Source organism: Aquarana catesbeiana, linkage group LG07 (assembly GCF_042186555.1).
Source record: "Aquarana catesbeiana isolate 2022-GZ linkage group LG07, ASM4218655v1, whole genome shotgun sequence".
Lineage (NCBI taxonomy): Eukaryota > Metazoa > Chordata > Amphibia > Anura > Ranidae > Aquarana > Aquarana catesbeiana.
The window spans coordinates 267,333,668-267,350,884 of record NC_133330.1 but is presented as its reverse complement, the minus strand read 5'-3'; positions in this window follow the sequence as shown (position 1 = coordinate 267,350,884).

Here is a 17,217-nt window from a genome sequence, read left to right as displayed (position 1 = left end):
ACCCCGGCCAAAATTAAAAATAAAAAAATGGCGTCTGGTATGGATTTTAAGGGAAACCACGCGCCAAAATTTTTTTAAAAAATGGCGTGGGGTCCCCCCAAAAATCCATACCAGACCTTTATCCGAGCACGCAACCTGGCAGGCCGCAGGAAAAAAAGGGGGCACGAGAGAGCGCCCCCCTGAACCGTACCAGGCCATATGCTCTCAACATTGGGAGGGTGCTTTGGGGTGGCCCCCCCAAAACACCTTGTCCCCATGTTGATGGGGACAAGGGCCTCATCCCCACAACCCTTGCCCGGTGGTTGTGGGGGTCTGCGGGCAGGGGGCTTATCAGAATCTGGAAGCCCCCTTTAACAAGGGGAACCCCAGATCCCAGCTCCCTCCCCTCCCCAGCCCTCCCCCCTGTATGAAATGGTAAGGCGGCGTCTTCTTCCCTTCATCTTCTCGGGCTGCTCCGCATCCACCATGAGTGGAGGTTCTCGCTGTGTGACACTTCTCCTCTTCTGACGTTTCTTAAATAACAGAGGGCGGGGCCACCCGGTGACCCAGCCCCCCTCTGACACACGAGGATTTGACTGGGACTTCCCTGTGGCATTCCCCGTGATGTCAGAGGGGGTGGACAGGGAAGTCACCGTGCGTCAGAGGGGGTTGGGTCACCTGGTGGCCCCGCCCTCCATTATTTAAGAACCGTCAGAAGAGGAGAAGCGTCACACAGCGAGAGCCTCCCATCATGGTGGATGCGGAGCGGCCCGAGTAGAAGGGAAGAAGACGCTGGCGCCGCGGAGGAAGATGCCGGACGCGAACACTGGAGGAAGAACCAGAAGAACCAGAAAAAGAAGAAGATGGAGGAAGAAACCGAGAAAAGATAGTAGAAAGAAGATAGAAGATAGAAGAAAGAAGATAGAAGAAAGAAGAAGCATTTAAATAAAGGAATTGTCAAAAACTGTCTCTTGTCATTTTTAACATTTTTGACAGTTTTTTTGTGAAATGGTAGGGGTATTTTTGAACCTCCTTACCATTTCACACAGGGGGAGGGCTGAGATCTGGGGGTCCCCTTGTTAAAGGGGGCTTCCAGATTCCGATAAGCCCCCCCGCCCGCAGACCCTCACAACCACCGGGCAAGGGTTGTGGGGATGAGGCCCTTGTCCCCATCAACATGGGGACAAGGTATTTTGGGGGGGCCACCCCAAAGCACCCTCCCAATGTTGAGGGCATATGGCCTGGTACGGTTCGGGGGGGCGCTCTCTCGTGCCCCCCTTTTTTCCTGCGGCCTGCCAGGTTGCGTGCTCGGATAAGGGTCTGGTATGGATTTTTGGGGGGACCCCACGCCATTTTAAAAAAAAATTTTGGCGCGTGGTTTCCCTTAAAATCTATACCAGACCTAAAGGGTCTGGTATAGATTTTAAGGGGGACCCCACGCCATTTTTTTATTTTTAATTTTGGCCGGGGTTTCCCTTAATATCCATACCAGACCTGAAGGGCCTGGTATGGAATTTAGGGCTACCCCAAAGCACCCTCCCAATGTTGAGGACATGTGGCCTGGTACGGTTCAGGAGGGGGGGCTCGCTCTCGTCCCCCCCTCTTTTCCTGTGGCCTGCCAGGTTTCCTGCTCGGATAAGGGTCTGGTGTGGATTTTTGGGGGGACCCCACGCCATTTTTTAAAAAAATTTTGGCGCGGGGTTCCCCTAAAATCCATACCAGACCTGAAGGGTCTGGTATAGATTTTGAGAGGGACCCCACGCCATTTTTAAAAAAAAATTTGGTTCGGAGTTCCCCTGTGGGGAATTCCCATGTCGTTTTTATCAATGAACTTTTATGTGTATTGTCGGACCGGCAATTCATTAATAGCCGCGAGTAGTTTTAAATGACTTTTTTTCCTTTGAAATGTCATTTTGCTGTCAGATTGTTCTAAACACGGGAAACATGCACCCCTTTACAGGCATACTATAGACACCCCCCCAGGAACGATATTTAAAGGAATAATACACTTTTATTGTTTCACTTTAAGCATTATTAAAATCACTACTGCCAAAAAAATGGCTGTTTTTAAAACTTTTTTTTGCATTGATCCATGTCCCCTGGGTCAGTACCCAGGTCCCCAAACACTTTTTATGACAATAACTTGCAAATAAGCCTTTAAAATTAGCACTTTTGATTATTCATGTTCGTGTCTCATAGACTTTAACAGTGTTCGCGTGTTCGAACAAATTTTTTGCCTGTTCGCATGTTCTGGTGCGAACCGAACAGGGGGGTGTTCGGCTCATCCCTACCATTGATCATAAAGATTTTCATTTACTGTCTATTATAATTTTTTCTGGTGCACAGCATATCAGATACTATCACATTTGTGGACACCAACGCCACCTTCGGCATCAAAAAAGGCCTAGGCTTCATTGTCATCGTAAGTAATGACTTCATCACTTACTAGATCTGCAGGCTGGAGAACTGGGCTAAATTGTGGACACATGCACGGTTAAAATCTTCATTTAGTTTTAGTTTCATTCGTTAATTTGAGATTTTTGTTTCGCTATATTCGTTATGTTGAACAGAAGTGTTTTTGGAATTTGTTTTGTATCTTCGCCATTCATTTCATATATACAGGTATTTTTTTGTATTGGAAGGATTTCATATTTTCAAATCCAGTCTGCAGTCATTGTGAAGAATAGCTGGTTGTAGCTGGTTGTGCATCTGAGCACCGCAAACCAAAAATGCGATTTCATTTATTTTTAATATTCAAAGCAAATTCACCCATCCATCTATGTCTCCATGCTTTATTTTGCTGATGAATCGTTTTCAAAAACACCCCCTAGCATTTCTGGCTAGAGTAAGGACAAATAATGAATGTAGCATTTACTTCTCACAACCCAACTGCCCTTAATCAGGCATGCAGGCAGGAGGGTGTGCTTTTCTGAGAAAAACCTTCCTCTCCTCCTGAAGACTCCTGGGATGTATGACATCATTTGCCATAGTTAATATGATATCATTTCCGATCTATTTACGAATGCTAGCAGCATAAGGATCAAAAATAGTCAATGTTGATTGAGAAAGTGAAGTTCCACTTTAAGACGTGGGCAGTGGTCTGGCCCACCATGTGAGTAGCTGCATGCTCACAGAGCATGCAGGATCAAATCAGGATCAGTGATATAGAAGACAAGCTTCCTCCATTGATCAGGGACTCACAGTACAATACTAGGATGGCTGCAGCTGTTAAACAATGTGCTGACGACCTGGAAAACCGGATGAGAAGAAACAACAGACGTATTGTAGGTCCCCCTGAGAAAACAGAGGGCAGGGATCCCACCGAGTTCCTGGAAAGGTGGCTGTTGGAGGTGTTTGGAAAGGAAGCATTTACATCATTGTATGCTGTTGAAAGAGCTCACAAAGTCCCCCTGAGGCCCCTACCACCGGGGCACCCCCCTCATCCCATCCTGGCACGCATGATGCACTACAGGGACAGAGAGATCATCCTCCGTTTGGCCCGGGAGAGGCAAAATATATAGTACAGTTTAATGGGGCACACATACTTTCTATTCTGACTTCTCCTCTGATGTTCAAAAAAAAAGGCCCGCTTTACTGAGGTCAAGAAAAGGCTGCAGAAATTGCAAGCGCCCTATGCTATCCGGCAAGACTTCGCATCACAGCAAGGAGCCAGGCCCATTTCTTTGAAAGGGCAGCTGATGCCTCTGCGTGGCTGGATATGAATGAGAATGTTTTCCGTCAGGCCAGGAGACTGGTGGCCGAAGAGGATTGACCTACTCAGGGTCACACTCTGCTACTTGCATCCATGAGACCGGGAATTACATGGCTGTAATGATGCACCCTTTTCCCTTTGCGCTGCCATGCAGCAGATATTTGCAGTGCTGGGAACAAGAGCTGATTTACTGTTCTTTTTCTCCCCACGGAGAGCATGTGTGAAGCGAAGTTCTCATCCGTGATCAATGTGTCAAGAAGTGACTGAAGTGGCTCCCCTGCTGTTCCTTTTCTCCACCCCCTCGTGAGACCAGCAGGAGACAGGACCTGTTGTCCTACTAACCTTTCTTCTGCTCACTTTTTTATTGCAAGACTTTCCCTGATTGCCTTCAGGAGCTCAGCTGAGTCCAGTGCTTTGCAACATTTGCTTTTGTCTCTGCCAATTGCTGCAATAAAATGGATTGTTCACCTGAAGTTTAGAGTGCCATTGCCGTAGTTCAACATGTTTGGAACAATATATACAGCACAGTACAGAGACTTAAGTGCATTAGTTCTCAGGCATTATGGGGCCTTTACGGCAATGTAGACCTTGGTTGGCTCACCGCCATGGGAGGGGGAGGGGGGGTGGGAGGACGGGAAATAGAACACTGTGGAATGTGACATTTTTCAAATGCACTGTTATGTATTTACTATGGCCGGGAGGATGAACGTGTTGACTGTGGTATCTTGGAACGTTAGGGGTTTTGGTGACCCTCTTAAACATACCATGGTCTCTACATCTATGCGCAAATGCCTCCTTGCTATTTGTGCCTTACAGGAGACCAGGAGCATTGCTAGGGGGCAAAAAGACCAGGGGCTTCAGCCCGAAGTCCAAGGCCGCCACAGGGGGGGCTCTAATGGCATTTTTTGGCTGGGTGGTGGGGTTGTGTGGCAGGGGGTAAGCTCACTTGCTGGTTGCTGCTTGGCTTACCAGTGCCCATCAATGCTGACCACTAAACAGACCTACCTACCTACCTGACACACACTGACCTACCTGACACACTCTGCCACAGACTGACCTACATACACTGACCTACCTGACACATACTGAACTACCTGACACGCACTGAACTACATACACTGACCTACATGACACACACTGAACTACCCGACACACACTGACCTACATACACTGACCTACCTGACACGCGCTGACCTACCTGACAAGCACTGACCTACCTGACACGCACTGACCTACCTGACACGCACTGACCTACATACACTGACCTACCTGACACACACTGAACTACCTGACACACACTGAACTACCTGACACACACTGAACTACATACACTGACCTACCTGACACGCACTGACCTACCTGACACGCACTGACCTACCTGACATGCACTGACCTACATACACTGACCTACCTGACATACACTGAACTACCTGACACACACTGAATTACCTGACACACACTGACCTACATACATTGACCTACCTGACACGCACTGACCTACATGACACACACTGACCTACCTGACACGCACTGACCTACCTGACACGCATTTACCTACCTGACACGCACTGACCTACCTGACACGCACTGAACTACCTGACACACACTGAACTACCTGACACACACTGACCTACATACACTGACCTACATGACACGCACTGACCTACCTGACACACACTGACCTACCTGACACGCACTGAAATACATGACACACACTGAACTACCTGACACTGATCTACCTGACACGCACTGACCTACACGCATTTACCTACCTGACACGCACTGACCTACCTGACACGCACTGAACTACCTGACACACACTGAACTACCTGACACACACTGACCTACATACACTGACCTACATGACACGCACTGACCTACCTGACACGCACTGACCTACCTGACACGCACTGAAATACATGACACACACTGAACTACCTGACACTGATCTACCTGACACGCACTGACCTACCTGACATGCACTGACCTACCTGACATACACTGACCTACCTGACACACACTGACCTACATACACTGACCTACATGACATACACTGACCTACCTGAAACGCACTGACCTACCTGACATGCACTGACCTACCTGACACGCACTGACCTACATACACTGACCTACCTGACACACACTGACCTACCTGAAACACACTGAACTACCTGACACACACTGAACTACCTGACACACACTGACCTACCTGACACACACTGACCTACATACACTGAATTACCTGACACACACTGATCTACATGACATACACTGACCTACCTGACACGCACTGACCTACCTGACACACACTGACCTACCTGACACACACTAACCTACATACACTGACCTACCCGACACACACTGACCTACATACACTGACCTACCTGACACACACTGAACTACCTGACACGCACTGACCTACCTGACACGTACTGACCTACCTGACACTGACCTACCTGACACGCACTGACCTACCTGACATGTACTGACCTATATGACACGCACTGACCTACCTGACACGCACTGACCTACACGCACTTACCTACCTGACATACACTGACCTTCCTGACACACACTGACCTACCTGACACACACTGACCTACATACACTGACCTACCTGACACACACTGACCTACCTGACACGCACTGACCTTCCTGACACACACTGAATTACCTGACACACACTGAACTACCTGACACACACTGAACTACCTGACACTGACCTACCTGACATGCACTGACCTACCTGACACGCACTGACCTACCTGACACGCACTGACATGCACTGACCTACATACACTGACCTACCTGACACACACTGACCTACCTGACACACACTGAACTACCTGACACACACTGACCTACCGGAGCAGCACTGACTAACATACACTGACCTACCTGACACACACTGACCTACATGACATACACTGACCTACCTGACACGCACTGACCTACCTGACAAACACTGACCTACCTGACACACACTGACCTACCTGACACACACTAACCTACATACACTGACCTACCTGACACACACTGACCTACCCGACACACACTGACCTACATACACTGACCTACCTGACACACACTGAACTACCTGACACACACTGAACTACCTGACACACACTGACCTACATACACTGACCTACCTGACACACACTGACCTAAATGACATTCACTGACCTACCCGACACGCACTGACCTACCTGACACACACTGACCTACCTGACACACACTGATCTACATACATTGAACTACCCGACACACACTGACCTACCCGACACGCACTGAACTACCCGACATGCACTGAACTACCCGACACGCACTGAACTACCCGACACGCACTGACCTACCCGACACGCACTGACCTACCTGACACGCACTGACCTACCTGACATACACTGACCTACCTGACACACACTAACCTACATAAACTGACCTACCCGACACACACTGACCTACATACACTGACCTACCTGACACAAACTGAACTACCTAACACACACTGAACTACCTGACACACACTGACCTACCTGACACACACTGAACTACCTGACACACACTGAACTACCTGACACTGACCTACCTGACACGCACTGACCTACCTGACATGCACTGACCTACCTGACACACACTAACCTACATACACTGACCTACCCGACACACATTGACCTACCCGATACACACTGAACTACCGACACACACTGAACTACCCGACACACACTGACCTACATGACATACACTGACCTACCTGACACGCACTGACCTACCTGACACGCACTGACCTACCTGACATACACTGACCTACCTGACACACACTGACCTACCTGACACACACTGAACTACCTGACACACACTGAACTACCTGACACTGACCTACCTGACACGCACTGACCTACCTGACACGCACTGACCTACATGACATGCACTGACCTACCTGACACGCACTGACCTACCTGACACGCACTGACCTACACGCACTGACCTACCTGACACGCACTGACCTACCTGACACACACTGACCTACCTGACACACACTGACCTACATACACTGACCTACCTGACACACACTGACCTACATGACATACACTGACCTACCTGACACTGACCTACCTGACACGCACTGACCTACCTGACACGCACTGACCTACATGACACGCACTGACCTACATGACACGCACTAACCTACCTGACACGCACTGACCTACCTGACACACACTGAACTACCTGACACTGATCTACCTGACACGCACTGACCTACACGCATTTACCTACCTGACACGCACTGACCTACCTGACACGCACTGAACTACCTGACACACACTGAACTACCTGACACACACTGACCTACATACACTGACCTACATGACACGCACTGACCTACCTGACACGCACTTACCTACCTGACACGCACTGAAATACATGACACACACTGAACTACCTGACACTGATCTACCTGACACGCACTGACCTACCTGACATGCACTGACCTACCTGACATACACTGACCTACCTGACACACACTGACCTACATACACTGACCTACATGACATACACTGACCTACCTGAAACGCACTGACCTACCTGACATGCACTGACCTACCTGACACGCACTGACCTACATACACTGACCTACCTGACACACACTGACCTACCTGAAACACACTGAACTACCTGACACACACTGAACTACCTGACACACACTGACCTACTGACACACACTGACCTACATACACTGAATTACCTGACACACACTGATCTACATGACATACACTGACCTACCTGACACGCACTGACCTACCTGACACACACTGACCTACCTGACACACACTAACCTACATACACTGACCTACCCGACACACACTGACCTACATACACTGACCTACCTGACACACACTGAACTACCTGACACGCACTGACCTACCTGACACGTACTGACCTACCTGACACTGACCTACCTGACACGCACTGACCTACCTGACATGTACTGACCTATATGACACGCACTGACCTACCTGACACGCACTGACCTACACGCACTTACCTACCTGACATACACTGACCTACCTGACACACACTGACCTACCTGACACACACTGACCTACATACACTGACCTACCTGACACACACTGACCTACCTGACACGCACTGACCTTCCTGACACACACTGAATTACCTGACACACACTGAACTACCTGACACACACTGAACTACCTGACACTGACCTACCTGACATGCACTGACCTACCTGACACGCACTGACCTACCTGACACGCACTGACATGCACTGACCTACATACACTGACCTACCTGACACACACTGACCTACCTGACACACACTGAACTACCTGACACACACTGACCTACCGGAGCAGCACTGACTAACATACACTGACCTACCTGACACACACTGACCTACATGACATACACTGACCTACCTGACACGCACTGACCTACCTGACAAACACTGACCTACCTGACACACACTGACCTACCTGACACACACTAACCTACATACACTGACCTACCTGACACACACTGACCTACCTGACACGCACTGACCTACCTGACACACACTGAACTACCTGACACTGATCTACCTGACACGTACTGACCTACACGCATTTACCTACCTGACACGCACTGACCTACCTGACACGCACTGAACTACCTGACACACACTGAACTACCTGACACACACTGACCTACATACACTGACCTACATGACACGCACTGACCTACCTGACACGCACTTACCTACCTGACACGCACTGAAATACATGACACACACTGAACTACCTGACACTGATCTACCTGACACGCACTGACCTACCTGACATGCACTGACCTACCTGACATACACTGACCTACCTGACACACACTGACCTACATACACTGACCTACATGACATACACTGACCTACCTGAAACGCACTGACCTACCTGACATGCACTGACCTACCTGACACGCACTGACCTACATACACTGACCTACCTGACACACACTGACCTACCTGAAACACACTGAACTACCTGACACACACTGAACTACCTGACACACACTGACCTACTGACACACACTGACCTACATACACTGAATTACCTGACACACACTGATCTACATGACATACACTGACCTACCTGACACGCACTGACCTACCTGACACACACTGACCTACCTGACACACACTAACCTACATACACTGACCTACCCGACACACACTGACCTACATACACTGACCTACCTGACACACACTGAACTACCTGACACGCACTGACCTACCTGACACGTACTGACCTACCTGACACTGACCTACCTGACACGCACTGACCTACCTGACATGTACTGACCTATATGACACGCACTGACCTACCTGACACGCACTGACCTACACGCACTTACCTACCTGACATACACTGACCTACCTGACACACACTGACCTACCTGACACACACTGACCTACATACACTGACCTACCTGACACACACTGACCTACCTGACACGCACTGACCTTCCTGACACACACTGAATTACCTGACACACACTGAACTACCTGACACACACTGAACTACCTGACACTGACCTACCTGACATGCACTGACCTACCTGACACGCACTGACCTACCTGACACGCACTGACATGCACTGACCTACATACACTGACCTACCTGACACACACTGACCTACCTGACACACACTGAACTACCTGACACACACTGACCTACCGGAGCAGCACTGACTAACATACACTGACCTATCTGACACACACTGACCTACATGACATACACTGACCTACCTGACACGCACTGACCTACCTGACAAACACTGACCTACCTGACACACACTGACCTACCTGACACACACTAACCTACATACACTGACCTACCTGACACACACTGACCTACCTGACACGCACTGACCTTCCTGACACACACTGAATTACCTGACACACACTGAACTACCTGACACACACTGAACTACCTGACACTGACCTACCTGACATGCACTGACCTACCTGACACGCACTGACCTACCTGACACGCACTGACATGCACTGACCTACATACACTGACCTACCTGACACACACTGACCTACCTGACACACACTGAACTACCTGACACACACTGACCTACCGGAGCAGCACTGACTAACATACACTGACCTACCTGACACACACTGACCTACATGACATACACTGACCTACCTGACACGCACTGACCTACCTGACAAACACTGACCTACCTGACACACACTGACCTACCTGACACACACTAACCTACATACACTGACCTACCTGACACACACTGACCTACCCGACACACACTGACCTACAAACACTGACCTACCTGACACACACTGACCTACCTGACACACACTAACCTACATACACTGACCTACCTGACACACACTGACCTACCCGACACACACTGACCTACATACACTGAACTACCTGACACACACTGACCTACCTGACACACACTGACCTACCTGACACACACTGATCTACATACATTGAACTACCCGACACACACTGACCTACCCGACACGCACTGAACTACCCGACATGCACTGAACTACCCGACACGCACTGAACTACCCGACACGCACTGACCTACCCGACACGCACTGACCTACCTGACACGCACTGACCTACCTGACATACACTGACCTACCTGACACACACTAACCTACATAAACTGACCTACCCGACACACACTGACCTACATACACTGACCTACCTGACACAAACTGAACTACCTAACACACACTGAACTACCTGACACACACTGACCTACCTGACACACACTGAACTACCTGACACACACTGAACTACCTGACACTGACCTACCTGACACGCACTGACCTACCTGACACGCACTGACCTACCTGACACACACTAACCTACATACACTGACCTACCCGACACACATTGACCTACCCGATACACACTGAACTACCGACACACACTGAACTACCCGACACACACTGACCTACATGACATACACTGACCTACCTGACACGCACTGACCTACCTGACACGCACTGACCTACCTGACATACACTGACCTACCTGACACACACTGACCTACCTGACACACACTGAACTACCTGACACACACTGAACTACCTGACACTGACCTACCTGACACGCACTGACCTACCTGACACGCACTGACCTACATGACATGCACTGACCTACCTGACACGCACTGACCTACCTGACACGCACTGACCTACACGCACTGACCTACCTGACACGCACTGACCTACCTGACACACACTGACCTACCTGACACACACTGACCTACATACACTGACCTACCTGACACACACTGACCTACATGACATACACTGACCTACCTGACACTGACCTACCTGACACGCACTGACCTACCTGACACGCACTGACCTACATGACACGCACTGACCTACATGACACGCACTAACCTACCTGACATGCACTGACCTACCTGACACGCACTGACCTACCTGACATGCACTGACCTACCTGACACACACTAACCTACATACACTGACCTACCCGACACACAGTGACCTATCCGACACACACTGACCTACCTGACACACACTGACCTACATACACTGACCTACCTGACACACACTGAACTACCTGACACACACTGACCTACCTGACACGCACTGGCCTACCTGACACGCACTGACCTACCTGACACGCACTGAACTACCCGACAGGCACTGAACTACCTGACACGCACTGAACTACCCGACACGCACTGACCTACCCGACACGCACTGACCTACCCGACATGCACTGACCTACCTGACACGCACTGACCTACCTGACATACACTGACCTACCTGACACACACTAACCTACCCGACACACACTGACCTACCCGACACACACTCACCTACATACACTGACCTACCTGACACACACTGAACTACCTGACACACACTGACCTACCTGACACACACTGAACTACCTGACACACACTGAACTACCTGACACTGACCTACCTGAAATGCACTGACATACCTGACACGCACTGACCTACCTGACACACACTGACTTACCTGACACACACTAATCTACATACACTGACCTACCCGACACACACTGAACTACCCGACACACACTGAACTACCCGACACGCACTGAACTACCCGACACACACTGACCTACATGACATACACTGACCTACCTGACACGCACTGACCTACCTGATATACACTGACCTACCTGACACACACTGACCTACCTGACACACACTGAACTACCTGACACACACTGAACTACCTGACACTGACCTACCTGACACGCACTGACCTACCTGACACGCACTGACCTACATGACATGCACTGACCTACCTGACATGCACTGACCTACCTGACACGCACTGACCTACATGACATGCACTGACCTACCTGACATGCACTGACCTACCTGACACGCACTGACCTACACGCACTGACCTACCTGACACGCACTGACCTACCTGACATACACTGACCTACCTGACACACACTGACCTACCTGACACACACTGACCTACATACACTGACCTACCTGACACACACTGACCTACATGACATACACTGACCTACCTGACACTGACCTACCTGACACGCACTGACCTACATGACACGCACTGACCTACATGACACGCACTAACCTACCTGACACGCACTGACCTACCTGACATGCACTGACCTACCTGACACACACTAACCTACATACACTGACCTACCCGACACACAGTGACCTATCCGACACACACTGACCTACCTGACACACACTGACCTACATACACTGACCCACCTGACACACACTGAACTACCTGACACGCACTGACCTACCTGACATGCACTGACCTACCTGACACGCACTGAACTACCCGACACGCACTGAACTACCTGACACGCACTGAACTACCCGACACGCACTGACCTACCTGACACGCACTGACCTACCCGACACGCACTGACCTACCTGACACGCACTGACCTACCTGACATACACTGACCTACCTGACACACACTAACCTACCCGACACACACTGACCTACATACACTAACCTACCTGACACACACTGAACTACCTGACACACACTGACCTACCTGACACACACTGAACTACCTGACACACACTGAACTACCTGACACTGACCTACCTGACACGCACTGACATACCTGACACGCACTGACCTACCTGACACACACTGACCTACCAGACACACACTAATCTACATACACTGACCTACCCGACACACACTGAACTACCCGACACACACTGAACTACCCGACACGCACTGAACTACCTGACACACACTGACCTACCCGACACACACTGAACTACTCGACACGCACTGAACTACCCGACACACACTGACCTACCCGACACACACTGAACTACCCGACACACACTGAACTACCCGACTCACACTGACCTACATGACACACACTGACCTACCTGACACGCACTGACCTACACGCACTGACCTACCTGACACGCACTGACCTACCTGACATACACTGACCTACCTGACACACACTGACCTACATACACTGACCTACCCGACACACAATGACGTACCCGACACACACTGACCTACCTGACACACACTGACCTACATACACTGACTTACCTGACACACACTGAACTACCTGACACACACTGACCTACCTGACACGCACTGAACTACCTGACACGCACTGAACTACCTGACAAGCACTGACCTACCTGACACGCACTGACCTACCTGACACGCACTGACCTACCTGACACACACTAACCTGAAACACACTAACCTACCCGACACACACTGAACTACCTGACACACACTGAACTACCCGACACACACTGAACTACCCGACACGCACTGAACTACCCGACACGCACTGAACTAACCGACACGCACTGAACTACCCGACACGTACTGAACTACCCGACACGCACTGACCTACCTGAAACACACTGACCTACCTGACACACACTGAACTACCTGACACTGACCTACCTGACATACACTGACCTACCTGACACGCACTGACCTACACGCACTGACCTACCTGACACGCACTGACCTACCTGACATACACTGACCTACCTGACACACACTGACCTACCTGACACACACTGACCTACATACACTGACCTACCTGACACACACTGACCTACATGACATACACTGACCTACATGACACGCACTGACCTACCTGACACACACTGACCTCCCTGACACACACTGACCTACCTGACACACACTGAACTACCTGACACACACTGACCTACCTGACACGCACTGACCTATCTGACACGCACTGACCTACCTGACACACACTGACCTACCTGACACACACTGAACTACCTGACACACACTGAACTACCTGACACTGACCTACCTGACACGCACTGACCTACCTGACACGCACTGACCTACCTGACACACACTGACCTACCTGACACACACTAACCTACATACACTGACCTACTTGAAACACACTGACCTACCTGACACGCACTGACCTACCTGACACACACTGAATTACCTGACACACACTGAACTACCTGACACACACTGAACTACCTGACACTGACCTACCTGACACGCACTGACCTACCTGACACGCACTGACCTACCTGACACGCACTGACACGCACTGACCTACATACACTGACCTACCTGACACACACTGAACTACCTGACACACACTGACCTACCTGACACACACTGAACTACCTGACACACACTGACCTACCGGACCAGCACTGACCTATATACACTGACCTACCTGACACACACTGACCTACATGACATACACTGACCTACCTGACACGCACTGACCTACCTGACAAACACTGACCTACCTGACACACACTGACCTACCTGACACACACTAACCTACATACACCGACCTACCCAACACACACTGACCTATCTGACACACACTGACCTACATACACTGACCTACCTGACACACACTGACCTACCCGACACATACTGAACTACCCGACACACACTGACCTACATGACATACACTGACCTACCTGACACGCACTGACCTACCTGACATACACTGACCTACCTGACACTGACCTACCTGACACACACTGACCTACCTGACACGCACTGACCTACATGACATGCACTGACCTACCTGACACGCACTGACCTACCTGACACGCACTGACCTACACACACTGACCTACCTGACACGCACTGACCTACCTGACATACACTGACCTACCTGACATACACTGACCTACCTGACACACACTGACCTACATACACTGACCTACCTGACACACACTGACCTACAAGACATACACTGACCTACCTGACATGCACTGACCTACCTGACACGCACTGACCTACCTGACACACACTGACCTACCTGACACACACTGACCTACATGACATACACTGACCTACCTGACACGCACTAACCTACCTGACACGCACTGACCTACCTGACACGCACTGACCTACCTGACATGCACTGACCTACCTGACACACACTAACCTACATACACTGACCTACCAGACACACAATGACCTACCTGAGACACACTGACCTAACTGACACACACTGACCTACATACACTGACCTACCTGACACACACTGAACTACCTGACACGCACTGACCTACCTGACACGCACTGACCTACCTGACATGCACTGAACTACCTGACAAGCACTGACCTACCTGACACGCACTGACCTACCTGACACGCACTGACCTACCTGACACACACTAACCTGACACACACTAACCTACCCGACACACACTGAACTACCCGACACACACTGAACTACCCGACACACACTGAACTACCCGACACGCACTGAACTACCCGACACGCACTGAACTAACCGACACGCACTGAACTACCCAACACGCACTGAACTACCCGAAATGCACTGACCTACCCGACACGCACTGACCTACCCGACACGCACTGACCTACCTGACACACACTGAACTACCTGACACTGACCTACCTGACATGCACTGACCTACCTGACACGCACTGACCTACATGACACGCACTGACCTAGACTGACACGCACTGACCTACCTGACACGCACTGACCTACACGCACTGACCTACCTGACACGCACTGACCTACCTGACATACACTGACCTACCTGACACACACTGACCTACCGGACCAGCACTGACCTGCATACACTGACCTACCTGACACACACTGACCTACATGACATACACTGACCTACCTGACACGCACTGACCTACCTGACAAACACTGACCTACCTGACACACACTGACCTACCTGACACACACTAACCTACATACACCGACCTACCCGACACACACTGACCTACCCGACACACACTGACCTACATACACTGACCTACCTGACACACACTGACCTACCCGACACACACTGAACTACCCGACACACACTGACCTACATGACATACACTGACCTACCTGACACGCACTGACCTACCTGACATACACTGACCTACCTGACACACACTGACCTACCTGACACACACTGAACTACCT